Source organism: Otolemur garnettii, unplaced genomic scaffold (genome assembly GCF_000181295.1).
Source record: "Otolemur garnettii isolate 467f Iridium unplaced genomic scaffold, OtoGar3 scaffold00099, whole genome shotgun sequence".
NCBI lineage: Eukaryota > Metazoa > Chordata > Mammalia > Primates > Galagidae > Otolemur > Otolemur garnettii.
Genome location: NW_003852494.1, coordinates 5,702,138 through 5,722,497, shown reverse-complemented (window position 1 = coordinate 5,722,497; position 20,360 = coordinate 5,702,138).

Sequence of the window (20,360 nt, the reverse complement as noted above, 5' to 3'; positions counted from 1 at the left end):
GTAGAAGCTGGAAAAGGCAAAAAACAGATCCTTCCCCAGAGCCCCAGAAGGAGCACAGCCCTACTGACCTGTTCTGACCTCCCGAGACATAAGATCAATATGTATTATTGTAAGCCACTAAGTTTATGGTAATTTGCTATAGCAACCATGAGAGACTTCTCATGCCTTCCAGGTGACGTGGATAAAAGCAGACATCTTTGGAAATTCCAAAATAGCTCGTTATCAATGGATCCCTGATGGGAATGCCATAGGAATGATACTGTGCTGTGGGCAGCGGTGCACCACCCTCCCCCACCCTGCCTCCAAACACGATTCCCTACACAACCTTAGAGAGTAACAGTTGCAGATGCACAAAGGTTGGTATCATAGGTCTGCACCCAGCAACCCTGGGCACAAACTCTGACCACTACATCTGCTAGAGTCTGAGGGAGTGACTTCACCCTTCCACAAGACACTTCAAACAGTAGCACTGCCTGCCTGAAAGGCTTGTCATGAAGATGAAGTGGGTCAATACTTATAATGTTCTTATTATATTAGTACCCGGCGCTTAATGAATGTTCAATAAATGCTACCTATTAATATTCATTAGCTGTGGTAAGCTCCCAAAGACAGAATTCATATGAATTCCACTTTGCAGCTCTCATAGCTCTTTATACATGGTCTTCCATGAGTAGATGACTAAGGAGTATTTGTGGAAGCAAGTATCCCCATGAGGATCTGAGATCTGGATCGTAAGATCAGGCCCAAGTCTCTACTCAGTACCAAGACTCTTTGGCTGCAGAAGACCTTCCACCTTTCCTTGAAGATGTGCAGTGACAGAAATTTCACTGAGATGTTACAACAGATCAAACAGCCACTCCTGTGGGGTATCTCGTTCCATCTCTGGGATGCTCCCGCGTTCCTCCATTTATATATTCAACCAATACTTACTGTGCTCCAGAATCTGTGCTTAGGACCGGGAACAAAATAGCTAGTCACAGAGGCTGTGGACCTTACAGTCAAATAGAGGTTAAAATTTATAGACATGAAAATGAATATGTATATGGCTATAAATAAGCAGGTATAGCGATATAATATTTATTGATCTATTACACGTCAAGCACTATGTGACTTCCTTTAGATATACACTCTTATTTAATCATCCTCGAAACTCCACACTGAAATCTTATCACACACAGATTTAACAAACAACAATTCAATTACAGGTGCTCAGAATAACTTGAGATTGCCATCTGACAAGGTGTCTTCTGACAGACAAAAAAAAGAGAGAGAGAGAGAAAATGAGAGAAGAATAAAAGAGAATGTGAGGGAAATTTATCTCTAAATCCCCCCAAGCCTAACTTATCGAGATCTCTCTCAATATTCTCTTTAAAAGTTAACCTTGCCTTTTATTGCTCTAGAAAATTTGTTCACTGCTCAAATGCAAAGAAAACATTTTTCAAAGTTTTTTTTGAACTTACAGAAATACAGGTGTTCTCTAAAGGATTTTCAAGGATTATTTTGGTTGTTGTTAATTCTGTCTTATACAATGAGTTCAGAATTTCTAGGGAAGGTGCCTTTCCCTTGCGTCATCATCACCCGCATTCTACAGATAAGGAAACCGGGCTCAGATATGTTAGTAAATTGCCCAAGGTCAAAGAGTGAGGAAGGTGGAGAGGGGAATTGAACTGACATCATCTGTCTAAAAGCTCACCCAAAGAACTTAGAGCCTCTGTGGTCTTTCTCTTTCTATTGCACTTTAAGTAGGGCCCTTTTGATTTCTGCCCTTGGGATATAAAAAGCACAAGCCTGCTCCATCTTCCACACGATGGCTCTCGAAAGCCTTACAAAGCCCTGTCGTGTCCTCCTCTTCACCCCACCTCTACGCCTTTTCTTCTCATCCCCGGGCTTAACACCCACACTACCTTCAAACACTTCTTGTCATTTGATTTCAAGAGCCCTCAGCCCCAGGACACTTTTTGGCAGAACACAATCCAATTTTCCAGTGTTCCTCTTATGGCCTAGGAAGATACAGGATTCTCCATCAGAGTGACAGAGTGAAGTCTATCATTTGTTGCTTTTTTATGTTTTAGAGATCAGAGTGCAAGACATATCTCACTTTCCTCTGAAATCCAGTATCAAAAAACAGCAGCACAAATGTGACTAGAAATGGCAAATGTCCTTTGGCCTCTGTGTGGGAGACAAGAGGGATGGCAGAGATGGCAGTGAGCTGGAAGGCAGAGGCCTTATGCAGCCTCCATCCGAATCCAGGCGAGGTTCACGGGAAGTGATATGGGTGCAGAGGCACCTGACCATGTGGTTTTTTGTGAGACATAGAAGCTGGAAAGCCAGATTTCTACTGAATGTCTACATGAGGGCAACAAATTCTTTTTTAAATTTCAAAATATTAAGTGGGTACAAATATTTTGGGTTACATAGATCACTTTTGTAATGTTTAAGTCGTGGCTATAAATGTGAACATCACCCAAAAAGTGTCAACTGTACCAACTAGGTAGGTTTTTGCCTCAATTTCTCCCCTGCTTGAGTTCCACTCAGTCTTCCCTCTGCGCCCGTGTGTGCTCATTGGTTAATTCCAATTTAATGAGTACATGTGGTGTTTGTTTTTCTATTCTTGAGATACTCCATGTAGGAGAATGGTCTCCAGCTCCATCCAAACTGTTGCACAAGGTATTAATTCATCCTTCTTCATGGCTGAGTAATTCCACGGTATACATGTACCACATTTTATTAACCACTCATGAATTAACGAGCACTTGGTTTCATTCCACACCTCTGCAACTGTGAATTATGCTGTGGCAAATATTCAAGCACAGGGGTTTTTTTGTAATAAAAAGACTTCTTTTCCTTGGGATAGATACCCAGTAGTAGAGACTGCTGGATCAAATCATAGGTCTACTTAGAGTTCTTTGAAACATCTCTATACTGTTTTCCATAGAGGTTGTACTAATTTGCAGCCCCACTAACAGTGCGTAAGTATTTCTTTCCTCTGGAGGTCAAGGGATTGCAAGGGGACCCAGAATACAACAAACGCCAGGGCAGGGCTGTGTGTAGGCTTTAAGCTAGTTCATCTTCCCTCTCTAGGAAAAATTAACATTCCAAGCCCAGGAAACAAGTTATGCACACCTGTTTCCTAGGCGTTCGCTTCTTTTTTAATTAAACCTCACAAATACATGATTCTTTCTTTATCGAACTGTCTCTGGCTCAAGACAGGGTCTCCTATGGTTCACAAAAAGATGAAATTGCCCCTTCCCAGGCCTTTTCTACCCAGGAAAACTGCTGAAGGCTTCCTGTATACCATAAAGTTCTCCAGACTGAGACCCAGTTTTCACCAGGCAAGAGCTGGCAGAATGTGAGGAAGGAGAGACTCAGCATTACTCTATTTTTCTAAAATACCTGGATAGATTAGACCTGGGGGCACCCTTTGTAACAAAAAGGAGGAAGAATCGATCATTCTAAAGGTTTAAGTCCTTTCTCCCTGAGCTCTCTGTTGCAAAAGCAAACAGCAACCAATATGCTAAGAAAAAAAAAAAAGGCAGGAATACTAAATTTGGTGGTTCAAACAGACACCTGCAAAGAGCATGAAAAAAACTCTAGGCAGGTTTCTGGCAGCATTTGGAGTCAGAAATACCTGCATAGCTAATTAGAACGAAGAATCTAAAGATATGTCCCATGACCACGTCTGCTAAACTATGAGCTGTGTCCCAGTGGTTGTACCCAAATTCAGTAAGGAAGCATATGGGTGAACTTTTTCTTAATACCTCAGTCATGTGTTTTAATGTATGGTAACAAAATATTTAGTGCATCCAGATCGTGGATTTTCTTGTCTTATAATTAGGCTAAATTAGTTTTTAAGGATGAAAAAGTGAGGCATTGATTATTAAACATTACCACACTCTAACCAACTGAGCTAACTTGTTGCTCCAAAGAAGCAAGGTATTTAAAGAAAATATACTGAGTAAATAATAATAACATCCTAGGCTCAGAGATTAGGCGAAAATGGGGAAGGAAGCATGTGGATTGCTAGTTAGGAAAGCATTGACCTGTGAGGAGAGAGAAAGAGGAAAAGGGAAGAGGGGAGAATGAAGTGTTTCTGCTGGAGATTAAGGGCTGGGGATTTCCTCTTCCAGGGAGAGGGGGCAGCATCTGCTGCCACAGCTGCCCCCTGGTTCCAGGCAGGCCACCTGTTGGCTTCTCACACCCCGGTGAGGTCATTCTGATCCCCAGCCTATTGGAGCCTGGGATGCTCAGTGAGAACTGACCCTGGGGACATAGAAGGGATGACACAAAGAACTGAACACTTAGGAAATCTGGAGATGAGATTTTGTACCTTAACGACATCTTCATCAGCTGACTTGCATTCCACAGACTCGGACACATCGACCACAGAACCGTCCTCCTGAACCGCCACAACCTTGACCGGAACAGAGACGGGCTTTCCCGTGAGAATGGCAGTGTTCAAAACCTCCGTGTCCTAAACAGGAGAGAAGAGGCTGAGTCAGAAAACACGCACATTATCTGAGCGAGAGACAGGGAGGTTATTGGCCAAACTATGCAGATTCTCCTTCTGAGGTTCAGCAGCTAAGTGGACGAGGCCATGCAGCCTGGCATGGAAGATTCCACAGGGCCGGACAGCCTCCCTGCCCCAGACTGACATAGTCAGGTCTGACAGGGGACTCCTCTCCTCAATCCCCAGGGGTAGGGGCGTCCCCCAGCTCCCAACCTCCAGCTCACCCTCCACGCCCACCCCACCTGTCTCCTACAGAGCATAAGAGTCTCTTTCAGTATTTTCCAAATCTTGGCTCAAGCCATTTGGGAAATGGCTTCCTATTTCTCTGGGCTTCTTAGCAGAGTGAACCTAGAGTTCATTTCCTAATCCTTCAAATGAGGGAAGACAAGAGCACAAGGAACAGCAGAGAATTAGTCGCACATTATACACCTCTATGCACCTGAGCTGACCACCAATCCCCCCACTTCTTGGTGCTCCCAGAGAGTGCCCCCCAAACCCAGTTATTTTTAAGCATTGACACACATTAGTTTCTCTCTTCCTTTGATGATCCCCACACACAGGGTTCTACAGGTGCTTCTATATATGTAGTATAGGTTTGCAATTTATCTCAATCTGCCAACTTCTTGCCATCCTCACTACCAGCTCCCCTACCCAAGCTATCAGCCTCACATGGACAACTACAGCGCCCAGCACACTGGCTTTGCAACAAAGATCATCTGTTTTGTTTCAGGATAATTCCACTTATTTCTCTCCTAGATTAAAACTCTTTCAAAGTGTCCTGCTCTTCCTAAATTCCCAACTTGCTAGAATGGAGTGATCTGAGCTTTGTCTGCTCCCTTTCTCTCTCTCTATGTCTCTTTCTCCCTCCTTCTCTCGGTCCCTCACCACATGTGAGCCTGTGGACAGCCTGTCAGCAGCATCTGCCATGGATTAATCCCCCTGTGCCTGGGTTCCCTGATCTGGGAAATACAGATAATAAAAGCACCTACTATATGGTGACCTTATGAAAATTTAATCAATTAATCTATGTGCAAACCTTAGAATAGAACTAGAACATAAAGAGCAACAGTCACTCAAATACAGCTATCACACAGTAGGTGCTCTGCAATATTTGTCCCTTCAATGAATTAAAGAGCCACTGAGTAAATTCACAAAAGGACTCTGATGGAGATGCTACTTCACACTTGCCTAAAAATGAGTCAATCAGAGAGGCTGGGAGACAACACAGCTCAGCAGTGAGAGTTCACCGGACTTTCCACAGTTGACTCCACTAGAATGAATAGTTAAGTCAGTCAGTGACTCCCAGAATGTATCAATCTGATAATTGTTTCAGTACTGCGTTCACATTTAAGAGTTACTAGCTTTAGCTCAGGCCCTAAGTGAGTTTCACAATTAATTTTCCAATCAATCCCTCACTCTCTATCCCAACCTGATTGGGAAGACATGAGAGGGTAAGAGATGGGGTCGATTCTTAACAATAATAATATTATTATGAACAGCAAAAACCTAACTATCATGGGAAACAGGCAGTGTCTAAGTGCTTTATATGTAATTATTTACTCAGTTTTCTCAATAACCCTCCCAAGACAGTTATTAGTACTATCCCTATTGTATAGATGAGTTTTTTTCATTGCCAATAATAGCAACTTGTCAACAGAAAACATCAACTCTGCGATAAATATTTGAAAACAGTAACAACCCAATCTAAGAAATGTGAAAAATGAAGTTTGTTTTCTTTGCTCCTCTGGATGGAATCTTGGAGAAATAAACCCCAAATAAATGGAACCAAAGTCAATGTCCCTGAGTATACCAGTTTTGCCAGGGAGACTGATTATATGCATTTTTGCATTTATTTACATTCAAAGCATACAGTGAGGACAGGAGGCAGGATGGAAGTTGAGAAGAGAACTCAGCAAGGTGAGATAATGGTGTGGCAGGGGGCATTCATAATGCATAAAAAGAACAGAGATTGTATCATAGTCACAGAACAAATTGCTAAATTCAATTCAATCATGCAATTGGAAAAAACCAATGTGAGTATTTTCTGTGTCTCACAGGCGGGCATTAATTTTGCCAGCTCAGCATCTATCGCTCCCTCCTCTTTTTAGCAACAATGTTTCGTCTTTCCTTTCAGTATCACCCCAGTCCTGCTGTCAGTGAAATGCGCTTGGGTGAAACCTCAGGACACCAATCCATCCCCAGAAAAGCACAGGCCCCAAGGCCAAGTATCCCAACCTTTGTCCATGAAATGATTTAAGTGAAGCCCAAAGCAAGAAAATCAGAGAAAAGAGTAGAAGAAAGACGTATTCCTGGGAAAGATTTCTAAGTTCCTGAATCCAGCTGCACCCGAAGTCTCTGATCTTTGAAAATTTACATACACATAATACACTGTTTTACTAACATGAGCTTAAACTGGGGTTTTTGTCAATTGCAACTGAAAGTCTTCCCAGGGAAGGACAGATGAAAGGTGACAGGCTGGGCACTAGGGACAGAGAAAAAGACGAGACCCCAATCTCCATCCTGGAGAACAGTGATTTCCCATCATGGTTCCGCAGCAGACTGGGTGCTGTGACAGGATCTTGGATGTGCTGCAAAATTTTTTAAAGATCACTAATTAAACTATTTTTTAAAGAAATTCAAAGCACAATCAAGATATTCTTTTTTTACTTTTTTATCAACATAATTTAAGTGTGCTGCAAACATTTAATTATAGGTTCAAGTGTGGTGTGAGATTAAAAGGGGTGAAAAAACACTGCCTCCAAAGATGACACCACAATTGACTCCCCAAACTGAGATTCAAGGGAGGTGGCTTTAATTTTTGTAACATCAAATCACAAACTGATCCAAGCTTATGATTTTACTACACATAATTCTACAACCATGTTTTCTCCTTCAGTCTTTTCATGGGCGGCTGAGATTTTTGTCCCTTTTTTCACAGTGCCTACCAAGAGTTCTTCAGGGTCCCAAAGGCAATTCCTACCTGCCTCTGGCACAATGAAAAATCAATGTACCATAAGAAATGTAACACTGAAATTTTCTCCTTATGCCAGAGACTGCTGAAAATTCCCCACCTATCAAAAGGCAAGTCTTTCATTCTGTTCCTACTTGTGTGAGCTCTAGGTTTTATGCCTTGAAAGCATATTTATAGAGATGTGTTTCCATTAAAGTTGTATGATAGAGTGATGTCAGTGAAAACGGCAGAATAAAAGACATCAGAAAATTCTCTTCTTCATAAAAGCAACGAAAAAACTGGCAAGCAATGGCAAAACCAACTTTTTTCAGAATTCTAGAAATAAAACAAAGGCTTGTAAGCAGCTAAGGAAGGATTTACTCAAGAGAAATGAACTATTCTTGTTAAAAACAGAGAACTTTGTGGCATTTAACTTGACCTACTCAAATCCCACACTTCCTAGCTCTACAGTAGCTTTGAAAAATAATAGCCCACATTCACAGTAAAAACCAGCTACTGGAGAGAGCAGATCAGGGCGGGAGAGCTTTCAAATCTCCTTCCTGAACAACTGTCAATTGCTTGACTTATCTGGTCATTCCTTGGAAAACCCCAGTTGTAGAAGTGTCAGGGTTGGGCTTCACTCAGATTTCTCCCAGGATAACAGGCCCCTTTCCCCAGAGATGTTTGCTGAAAACAATTGCAGGCAAATGTTCACATTCATTGCTGACTGAGACAGTGGATAACAGATTAATCAAAAAGCTTAAACGAAAAAGATGAAAAATGTGATGTCCATAGGGGTTTTGAAAGGCTATGATATCTCTGCAGGAATCTATAAGACCTGATCATAATCAGGGCTGTGTGCATACCCAGCTCACACTCATGATGACCAGACAGGGCCCTCAGCTCTCACCTCTGGTTGACATCAAGGCTTTGTAAAAGCAGGAAGTAAAAATGAAGGCAGCTTCCAGGTGTTGAAGGAAATCGCTAATCATTGGCTGACCACCAGGCTAACCAAGCAGAGATTTCAGTGGTCACACACAACAAAGAATACAGATTTCAGAGAATTCGTTTGCAAAAGTCACTAAACCACCACCAATTACTACAATAAACAGCAACTGAAACAATCAGGGGAGGGGAGGGAGGGTCTGATTCCCAGAGTTGCAACATTATATTATTTTAAATGTCAACATGAAAAAATAAAATATGGCCCATAAACATGACAAAAAGTAATCAATGGAAACTCTCCCTGATGGACTTACTAGACAAACATAACAATAATTTTTAAATCAGCTATTTTGAAAACATTCAAATAACTAAAGGAAATCATGTCTAAAGAACTAAAGGAAAGTACGAGAAAGCTGTCTCACTAAAGAGAGAATATTGATAGGTCTAAAGTATACAAAAAGAACCAAACAGAAATTCTGAAGTTGAAAAGTACTATAGCTGAAGTAGAAAATTCACTCACCAGGCTCAACAGCAGATTTGGTAAGTCAGAAAAAATAATCACTGAACATACAGATAGGATAATAGAAAGGATAGATAATAGATGGGATAAGAAAATAGAATGAATGAAAGAAAATAGAGCTCAGACTTTTGTGATGCTATCAAGCACACCTGCATAAGCATAATTTAAATCTAAGGAAAAAAAAAGGAGACTGATAAAAGGGAAGAAAGAACATCTGAGGAATTCATGGAATAATTAATTAGTCCATATTTGATTTAAAACACTTCTCTACACATCCAAGAGTTTAAAAAGTTCTAAGTAGGATAAGCTGAAAGAGAGCCACACCCAGACACATCATAATTAAACTATTTAATACCAAAAACAAAGATAGAATATTGAAAGCAGAAAGAGATAAAAATCTCATTATGTATAAAGATCTCTTATGTTGATAAGACTAAAAGCTGATTTATTATCAGAAACTATGGAGGCCAAAAGGCATAGGGATGGCATATTCAAAGTGCTGAAAGGAAAAGATTATCAACCAAGAATTTTATATCCAAGGAAACTATCCTTCAAAATAAAATGAAGAAGAAATTACCACATACGCAAGAGAAACAAAATGTGAGAGTTCTTCACTAGCAGACATATCCTAAATAAATACTAAAAGAAGTTTGTCAGGCTCAAATGAAAGACTCCAGACAGTAACTCAGTTACAAATAAATAAAGAACACTAGTAAATGTAACTACAGAGATAAATGAAAGATGATACAAACGGATTTCTGTTTGGAACACTGCTTTCCTTCTCTTATTTAAAGAACTGTATAAAGGGTTAATTATTAATCTGTGTTGATGGACACCCATTTTGTATGAAAAGGCAATTTTTAGGACAAAAATGGAGACAAAGGATATTTTATAAAATAAAAGAGTCAATCCACAAGGAAATATAACTATTATTAAAAAAAAAAAAAAAAGATGCACCTAACAACAGAGCCCAGAAACAGATCCATGAAACAAAAGCAGAATTGAAGGGAGAACAGAGTATTCGGCAACAGTTGGAGCCTCCACTATTCCACTTTCAGTAACTGATAGAGCAGCTATGCAGAAGCTCAACAAGGAAAGAGAGACTCAACAAGGAAAGTTAAGACTTTAACTTAAACACTGGAAAGAAACAGAACCTGACAGACGTCTATGAAACAGAGTACCCAGCAAAAGCAGAATTCTGTTAGGTATAAAATGGGAATTTCTTCAACCAGTTTGTAAGGACTGGTGTTTGAAAAATAAAACTTGCCCAGCAGATCACTTTTCGAGTGCACTGTTCGGATTTCACCGCCCCTGTGACTTTAGGTGTGGCCATGCAACTTGACTCTGCTGGTGAACTGTGAGTAGAATGCTGTTCTATGGATCCTCAGCTCTGAGACCGCCCTCTCCCTTTCCCTGCGGTGGTGAGGGAGGCTGCTCTGTTGACCAGGGTCCCACGGTGAGGACAAAACATAGCAAAGCCCCAGCTGTTCAGGGTTGGACAGGTGGCATGGGCAAGAGGAATAAACCCTGGTTGTTTTCAGCTATTCAAATTTAAGAGTTGCAAGCAAGTTTTGGCATGTTATTTTGACTATGTACTCTCAGACTGAAGATAAAAATAACTGTAAACACATATTGAATTCTAGTTAGGTTTGTTTTCCACAGCAGTATGGGTTAGCAATTCCGAAATTGTGTTAGTATTCTAGAATTGCGCAAACAATATGTGTCGGATAATGACAGCCAGGATCTCATGGCTAGAAAGTGAGTTTAAAAATGGAAAGGAGAAAGAGAGTGAACTCTGTAAATCATGAACCGGATGAGAAGTGGCTGCATGCACTCATGGGGCGGAGGCGTGTGTGAGCATCACATGGGGGGTACCTGTGTATCTTTGGTTTTCCCCTAGTTCTGCTCACTGAGAGGGCTTAAATACACTCGGTTAGCAATCAGCTCACCAAGTACCCAGATTTTAGCTCCAAAAACCTTTCTGCAATAAAAGAAAACAGCTCCTTGGGGAAATGGTTGATTTAAGTGCCAAGGCAAATAAAGCAGAAGATCGGGAGCCCAAAATATCTTGTAGAGGCAGCAGGTAACAAAGTGCTCAAACAAATGTCAAAAGGACACAGGAGACAGAGTGAATGGGCACCCATTGCCAGTCTAGGACAATTTCAGCAACTCAGTAAATAATCACAGTGTCACTTATAATCTATAGAAAAAATAAGCTTCTGTGTCCATACTGCTGTGAACAAACGGGGGAAAGAAAGATTTATCCTCAGAGTAGAATTCTAACTAATAGAGGTACAAAATGGGGGATGAAATTAGAATGCCACCATCTGGCAACTACCTTTTAACACTATAATTATTTCAGGTGAGAATCATTAATGAGTTCTACTACTGAGTGAAAGTACGATAAGAAAAAGGACATTTACATAGCATCAAAGTATCTCTGTAGAAGAACTGCGTGAAGGATTATTATTAATTTCAAAGTGAAAATAAAAAAACAGTAGCTTCATAGTACCTAAATCTAGCATGTACCACTTGTCTTAGTTCATTTTGTGCTGTTTTAACAGAGACTGTTTTATTATTCCACATAGTTATGGAGGCAGCAAAGTCCAAGACAAGGTACCAGCACCTAGGGATGGCAAAGGCAGAAGGGCAAAAAAGAAGGACCACCTCTATCAAGTCCTTTTGTCACAGCCTTAGTCCATTCATGAGAGCAGATACTTTATGACCTAAACATGCCCCCCAAAGGCTCCAGCTCCTGATGATGTTACACTGGGGATTAAGCTTCTGATATGTAAATTTTGGCAGCCCCTTTTCCATATGATCAAAGACAACATCTCTAGTAGCGGGATAAAGAGACATTCCATGTCCCAGGAAGGACACAACATCACTTCTAAAGTGTTTTCAACAAAAAAATTTATAAAATGAATCTAATACTAAGGACGTGTCAGCCAAATCCCAATTGTAAGGCATTTCACAAAATAACTGGTCTGTCCATTTCAAACATGTCACAGTCTGAAAGACCAAGCCTGCTCCAAATAAAAGGGCACAACAAGTGTAATGTGTGATCCTGGACTGGAGCCTCAAGGAGAAAAAAACTGTTTTTCTTTTGTGATCAATAGACATTAGTGAAACAACAGATAAAATTTTAACAAACTCTGGGGACAAGATAAATCTTTGTATCAGCATTAAGTTCCTGATTTTGACATTTCAGTCTAGTGGCTGGGCATGGTGGCTCACACCTATGATTGTAGCACTCTGGGAAGCAGAGGCTGGTTGGTATACTGCTTGACTTCAGGAGTACTAGACCAGCCTGAGCAAGAGCAAGACGCCATCAATACTAAAAAAACAAAAATATAGGTGGCTGTTGTGGCAGGCACCTGTAGTCCCAGCTATTCCAGAGGCTAAGGCAAGAGAATTTCTTGAGCCTGAGAGTTTGAAGTTGCTATGAGGTATGACACCAGGGCACTCTCCCTAGGGTGACAGAGACTCCATCTCAAAAAAAAATAAGAAAGGGAAGGAAGGAAGGAGAAAAAGGAAGAAATTTCAGTACACTTATTTAAGTAAGAGTACTGAGGAAATTCATACTAACCTATTTACAGAGAAAGGATCAACCTGTATGTAACTTTTTCTCAAACATTTAATTAAAGTAATGAACATGTATCCCTATGTTGAGAGAGAATATTAACATCTGGGTAATTTTGGTGAAGGTGTTTAGGAAATGCATTTATTCAAACGCATAGAACCAAAAGAACCAAAAGAATAAACAACAAAAAGCATCAATGAATAAATAGGTAAGTGCCTAACAAACATAATTAATGACAACTAATTTTTCTTTAGGTAAGGTTTAGACACTGTGACAAGTGATTTACATGCATTATTATTAATAAATAATAACAATATACAGTACAATACATATTTACATCCCAAGAACAGTGCCTGGTACATTGTAAGTACTTGATCAATATTAGCTGTCATCATTAATTTCTTATTTAATCTTCAAACATTCCTATGGAAGGATTACTGTTTTTATCCGCACTTTACCAATGAGAGGACTGAAGTGGAAAGGGTTCCATAATTTGGCCAGCATGGAATTGGTACGAAGCAACAGAGGCAGGAGACAGCAAACAGCCCCCACCCTGGCTGCCGTGCTAGTTTTCTCAGCTCCTTGCCTGTAAAATGGACCTAGCAATCCCATTTCCCTGCTGAACACAAAAGAAAGCTTTAAGGATAAAAGATAGATTATGCAAACTTTAATTTTGGAAGCCTTCAAAGAGATGTGAAACTTAATATTTAGCAGAAACCTCCAAGTAGCTGCAAAGGCCCAAGCCATGACCACGTATGGCTCCTCTCCAGCCTGCGAGGCTCTGAACCACAATCCTGAGGCCTGGCAGCCGACACCCTCTGGTCCCTGGCACAAAACTATCAGCCTCTACACAGGAATCTAATGCTGACCACATTTGGCTCTCAGATACCTTGACTTCTGATTTTTGCAGCTGCAAGAACTTCGCTCTGAGATAAGCAGGGACGTTGGCTCCAATTTAAATCATGATTTTCAGTCCTACTGTTGTGTATTATGTAATTCTGAAATCATCCCAGCTCCCCCAAGTTGGCAGCTATTTTTAGACTCTGATCAATTGTTAGCCATAAAGCAGTAAGTGATTTCACAATTCAGCTCTTTATGAGTCCCTGAATAATACAAAGAAAGTTATTTCGAACAGGGTAGTACTCAGAGTGCCAATAAAATGTAGCTCCGTCAGAGGGCTGTCCTGATGTCTGCCTGGTGATAACCACAGTCAGAAGAGATGAAGGCTGTTTGCAAGGAGGTTCCATTAGGCTTCACCAGGGGCCAGGGTGAGTTCATTACCCACTAACTAAGAGTAATGAGGTGGTCAGTGCTACATAACTGACCTGATCAGGGCTGACCAACCAGGATGATGGTTGTCTACCAGGCCTTACAAGCAAGTTATCTCCACTGCTTAAATAACCAACTACAAACAGGTGAGTCCCTACAGCTCTCTGTACGCATGAAGCTTCTGCAGGAAGTGGGAACCCAAATGATTAAAACCATGAGACTGTAAATTCCACGGGTTTGGGGACCATGCTTCTTCTGTTTCATTGTATAGTAAGATTCCAATCGTGGGTGATGCAGGTAAAGTCATTTAACAGTGATGTAAGGAGCATCCACTAGGAACTGCTCCCTATTCCCCCCCCCCCAGTAATGGCCACAAGGCTCCAAGTCACTGTTTAATACAAAATGACCTGCCACTCCTGCCATTATTGATTGGGCCAGATATGAGCAATGACTCATTGGCTGAACCAATGAACCCTTTCCTTGAAGAATTCAAGATTCCAACCTCCGCCCAACGTCTGTCTGGAAAGGAGGGGATACATGTATACACTAAGTAGCAGTTTGAGGCCAGCAAAGTGGCAAGCAGGGGTGAGGGGCTCAGCAAGCCCACACGGAGCTCCTGTGTGGTCTCCAGTTCCTTCCTGATGTGCTGCCCCTGCCCTGACCTTGAACTCCAGGGTGTGTTCTCATAATGAATTTCCCTTTGTATTGCCACTAGCCCTGGCTGGTGTCTGTCACTCACCACCAGATGAGTCTTCACCAAAGAGCTCTAACAATGTCCAAGCCCTTTGAATCCTGAGTCCCTTGGTAAAGTAGGTGGGACACTGGAGGCAGGACACTCAACATTTTTCACAATAACTCTAAAGTAGGACAATAACAAGGGCGTCCTCCTCAGATGCACAAACACTTCACCTCATCAGCCAGAGTTGGACACCAGATCCTACACCCCTCCCTTGAAAACTCTGCACCTAAGGGCTAGGAGGCCATGGGTGACCACTAGCAAAAAGTCAAGAGATCCAGCTGCTGCCACCAACTTCCCAGGTGACCTGAATCACCAATAATCTATTTTGTAAAGTGAAGCAATAATATCCCATCTATTAGCTTCCTAGGGATAGGAAGATGCTTTGGCAAAACAATCATGACATTGCTGGGGGGGAGGGGGAGTGAACGCCAGCCTAGGACCCCCCATAGAGCAGGGGTCATGGCACAAGCCCACAAAAGCCAAGATGATAGATCCTAGCAGAGCAGCCCTAATGGCTGCTGGGACAGAGAGAGCAGCCCCTGGCAGGTTCTGTAATTACACTCAGCTCATAAAAGGGGAAACTGAAGCTCGGGGAAATGAAGTGGCTTGCCTGGGGTCACTCCCTGGGTTGGTTGCTGAGCTGGGATTTACTCTGGAGCACCAGCTCTTAACCAAAGCCCCAGAGAACCTAGCAGGGATCTCACTGAAAAAGGATACAACTGCCACAGTAACCAAGTTCAAGGGTAAAGTGTGATGTTTTTACTTAGTTGGCACCTGAGTAGAATTGTACCATATCCTAACAAGTAAAAAATGTATGGAAAACTTGAGTAAAAGCCATTGATGACTCAGTCTCCACATTTCACAGAGAATAAGAAAGAGGCAGAGTGAGACCACGCTGTTCTGTCTGTACTCAGAGCCCCTGGCTCCATCTGCGGGGGCTGCTGGGGGCTGGTCCTGAGTGCAGGGGTCTGTCGGGCATCCTGTGTGGGGAGGAAGCCCCTGTCTCCGGGCCAGAGCAGGAGCAGAGGATCCTCACAGAGAGCCAGGGGGAGAGTCAGACAGACAGCTGGAGACATTGATGGAGACAGAAAGCACCAAAAACAGAGAGACAGAGAGGCAGAAGGCAACACTCACGGGTCTAAAGAGAGCTAGACAGACCCATGAGGCAGAGAGAAGGCAGAACGGGAAGCTCAGACACACAGAAAGGCAAAGTCCCAGAGATGATGTGAAAGACAGCCGGAGAGCCACATGCAGAACCCACGCGGGCTGGATCCCGCCTGGCTCCGAGGTGCCCTTGACGCCTTCGTTTCCCCCAATTCCGGCGGCGCCTGTCTATTCACACATCCCAGCTCCAGCACTGAAAAGCCATTATGTCTGTTTTCTCTAATTCCTTCCTCTGCCTAACTATTAGCACTCCTCAGTTATAACTGAAACCCCTTAAAAGTGTTGCTTCGTTGTTTGGGGAAAAAAAAAAATCTTCTCATCCAGCTTGAGCTAAATTAGAATTTAACACAACTTCAGGTTGTCATAGGACTAGCAAGCAAATGACACCTGCTCCCAGGAAATCTAAACCCACATTGACGGCACCACTGCGAGAAATGCTCCCAAGGAAAAGCTTAGCACTAATGAAAGCCAAGCCCACACTAATAACTTTATTTAAATGTGAATAAACCTTCCCATATAGTTACTGTGAACTGGCTGGTGACTGCAGTGAGTGGTGACAGCCTCAGGGGAAGGCTCTTTTGGTCAAGCCCCCAGGCTAGTAAGGAGGGGATAAAGATTCCCCACCAAGGAATGCTGACACCTAAGAGTTAGTAGAAAATTAATGGCTTCAGATAAACAAAGAAATACCAAGGAACACTGGAAGGCCTCCAGGACCCCCATAAGCATGTCCTTGTAAACAGTTAAGACTCCTTGTAATTGCTCTTGCTGTCTGACAGTTGCCTTTAGCTCATTTTATTTCTTACTAAAATCCCCAACAAAGGAAAATTATATTGTTAACATACCATGGGTCACATGGTGGATACATTGCATGCACGTAACATGTTTAGCCAGAAAAGACTCTATGTCATTGGCTGAAAATAAATGTAAGGTCCACCCCAGGCAAGCGGCATGGACTTTACTCTTTGGAAAAGTCCTTGGCTGCCCAGGCAAAACGCCCTGGGTACGTGACTTCTAATAACCTCACTTAACTTACCAAGCTGGATTTCTCTGGGCTGGTCTTTGGTCTCTCACAACCATCTCAGTTTGGAAGGCAGTTTTTCTATACTATCCAGAAATTTTCCCAGGTTGGATGGGTGGATGAAAGGGTGGATTAGGAGGGAGGGAAAGTGGAGTTAGGGCAAGAAGGCAACTTGGGGGTCTAGGGGGAGAAGGGAAGGGACACAGTGAGAGAAAGCAGATTAGCAGATTGCCGAAGCTGGTAGTGGATCAAGGATTGGCCACAAAGGCCCAAGAAGTAATTTGGGAGACAGTAGAAATATTCCACATCTTGAATGTGTTGGTGCTGGTGATGTAACTAGTCACACAATATGAACTATAAAATGGGTGCGCTTTCCAATATGTAAATACCTCAGGCAACATAATAAAAAATTAGACTCATTTTCTGATTGTTCATTACTGTCCTTCTAGTGCTTGTGATTCAATAAAGTTTTGTTCAGAGGAAAGGAAAGGGGTGTGAAGTAGAAGGGACTCCACATGGGCCCCTTTACCAATGATTGGTGCACGAAGAACCCTGTCTGATGGAAAAACTTTCTCATGGTGCAGTACTGCTAAGTGTTGTGTGTTATTCTGAGGGTTGGAAAAACTCACACCTTCCTTAACTAGTCATGGGGGCCAGACTTTGCTCTCAATGTCCCTTCTGTCCGGAAGAGCTGATGACTTGGTACAATTGCTCAGGGCTGGTTCTGGGGGTCAGACCCCTGATCCAAATCCTACCCTGGCTCTTGGGAAAGTCATTCAAATGCACTCTGACTCAGTTTCCTTATCTGTCAAATGTGATCAGTAACTACTGTACAAGCCTCCCAATGGGTTAATTAAGGTCATGCACTTGGAACACTGCCTAGCCCCAGAGTAGGTGCTCAAAAGGGTTTTTCGTGCTGGAAAACCCCCACTCTTCCTTCCAGGCTCTAGTACTGTATTGTCTCCTGTGTGACACCTTCCCACACAGCATTGTCTCACAGTTACAATTAACCGCTTCCTCACACAGGCCCTCCAATGCTCTGTAAACACCCCCTCTTGGCATATTGTATCATAGTTCACAGAGCTGCCTCTTGGATGTGTTTATGGATGTACTTTTGAATGCCCAGAGTCTAGAGAAAGCCTAGAAACATTAAGATGGTTGGAACACATTAATAATACCAACATATTAGAGAACTCACAGACTCTATACCAGGGGTCCTCAAACTTTTTAAACAGGGGATCAGTTCACTATCCCTCAGACCGTTGGAGGGCCAGACTGTGGGCCCTGGGATGAGTCAGCTGCTAAGCAGGACAGGCAGTGACAGCAGAAACACTCAGTGGGCCAGATAAATGTCCTAGGCGGGCTGCATGTGGCCTGCAGGGCATAGTTTGAGGACGCCTGCTCCACACAGATGGTATCAAATCCAGAGAACTGGGAAGAGGCACAAGCAGGATGACACACCCTTAAAAACATGGGCTCCAAACTGCCCAAAGCCCTTCAATCCTGGGTCCACCACAGTCCCCTGAAAACCTAAAACTCACCTCAGAAGAGCTTGTCTAATAAAAAAAAAAAAAAATGAGAAATCTGTAAAGAAAGGGAGGCTGCACATCCTTATGAGAAAATCTGACAGAAAATTATACTTTTTTTTTCCACTGAACACATTTCAGAATTTCTACCTCAAGAAAGGCTGAAAGAAGGTGGCAAGCAGCAGAGGTCTATGAAAATGACACCCCGTTCTCTACGTTGTTCATACTGAACCTTCCAAGAGCCGATGCATGATGCTGTAGTGAAGCCATTCTTCTGATCTGTTTGATAAATTATTTAAAATCTCTCCCTTAATATACATAAGCATCAAGATTGATATCCAAAATAAGCAGTTTGCAACATTATTGTAATTCAAAGTAATTCTGCTGTGTTGCCCTAGCATTTGTGAATAGTGTTTGGGGACTCAAATTAATGAAACTGCTGGCTACAAATCTATTTTTGGCTTCACAGCTATATTATCTCAAATCCAACCGAGGCCTTTCTTTGCCCAAGTCTGCAGACACAGGAGTGGGCTTGCTCCGTCTCCCAGAGCTGCCACCACAAACCATCACAAACTTGGTGGCTCAAAAAAGAGAAATTTATTCTCTCACAGTTCTGGAGGCCCGAAGTCTGAAATTGGGGTATGAAAAGGGCCACGCTCCCTCAAAAAGCTGTTCCTGCCTCTTCCAGTGTCTGGTGGCTCCGCGTGTCCCGGGGTTGATGACAGTGTAACTTCACTCTGCCGCCAGCTTCTCCCTGACTCCTGCTCTATGCTTCTCTGCTGTGTGTGTGTCTCTAAACCCTCCTCCCTTTTTCTCTTAAGTATAATAATCACTGGATTTAGGATGATCTCTGCTCAAGATCCTTAACTTAGTTGCTTTTCAAAGGGTCTCTAAGCACACCTCGTTCGGTTGTGTCTCACCTTATTGCACTTGGCACGTGCCGTGTTTTCTATAAATTGAAGGTCTGTTTCAACCCCGTGTCGAGCAAGTCTATTCATGGCATTTTTCTAACATTGTGTGTTCACTTCATGCCTCTGTGTCACGTTTGGGTAATTCTCACAATATTTCAAACTTCTTCATTATGATTATACCTGTGATCATGATCTGTGATAATTCTGGATTTTCTAGATCTCTGGGGCCTGGGAGGTTGCATTTTTAGTGAAGATATCATTTTATTATCTTCTGATTTGCATGTTTCTGAAGAAAAGTCAACTGATACTATTATCTTACCACAATCACCTTTTCTTGTTTTGTTGTTGTTATTGTTTTGAGATAGTCTTCCTCTAGTACCCCTCAGCTAGAGTATAGTGGCATTAGCCTCACTTACTGTAACCTCAAACTCCTAGGCTCCAGCAATCTTCCTGCCTTAGCCCCCAAAGTAGCTAGGACTACAAGGCACGTGCCACCATGCCCAGCTAAGTTTATTTTTTGTAAAGTTAGGGCTTCACTCTTGCTCATGCTGGTCTCGAGCTTCTGGCCTCATGCAATCCTCCACCTCAGCTACCCAGAGTGCTAGAATTACAGGTGTGAGCCACCAAGCACAGCCACCATTGCCAACTTTTAAAATTTCTCAGGTACAGGGCAGTGCCTGTGGCTCAGTGGGTAGAGTGCTGGCCCCATGTACCAAGGGTGGAAGGTTTGGCCAAAGTGCAACAAAAAAATAGCTAGGCATTGTGCCAGGCGCCTATAGTCCCAGCTGCTCGGGAGGCTGAGGCAGGAGTTGGAGCCCAGGAGTTGGAGGTTGTTGTGAGCTACAGTGCCACGACACTCTACCAAGAGCGATAAAGTGAGGCTCTCTCTCTTAAAAAAAAAAAAAAAAAAAAATTCTCAGGTGCAGTAAAATATTTTTATAGAGAATGTTTTATGGGCAATATCTCATTCATGATCTATAGACAGACACATAAAAAATATCCAGATATTGAGAGAAGCATAGGAGAACGGGGATAAACTAGTTACCAATCTTTAAAAAATTCATTCTATCTGGAAAACACCAGGGACTCAACTAAAAAACTCTTAGAAGTGATCAAGGATTACAGTAGCGTATCAGGATACAAAATCAACACTCATAAATCTGTAGCCTTTATATATACCAACAACAGCCAAGCAGAAAAAACAGTCAAGGACTCCATCCCGTTTAAA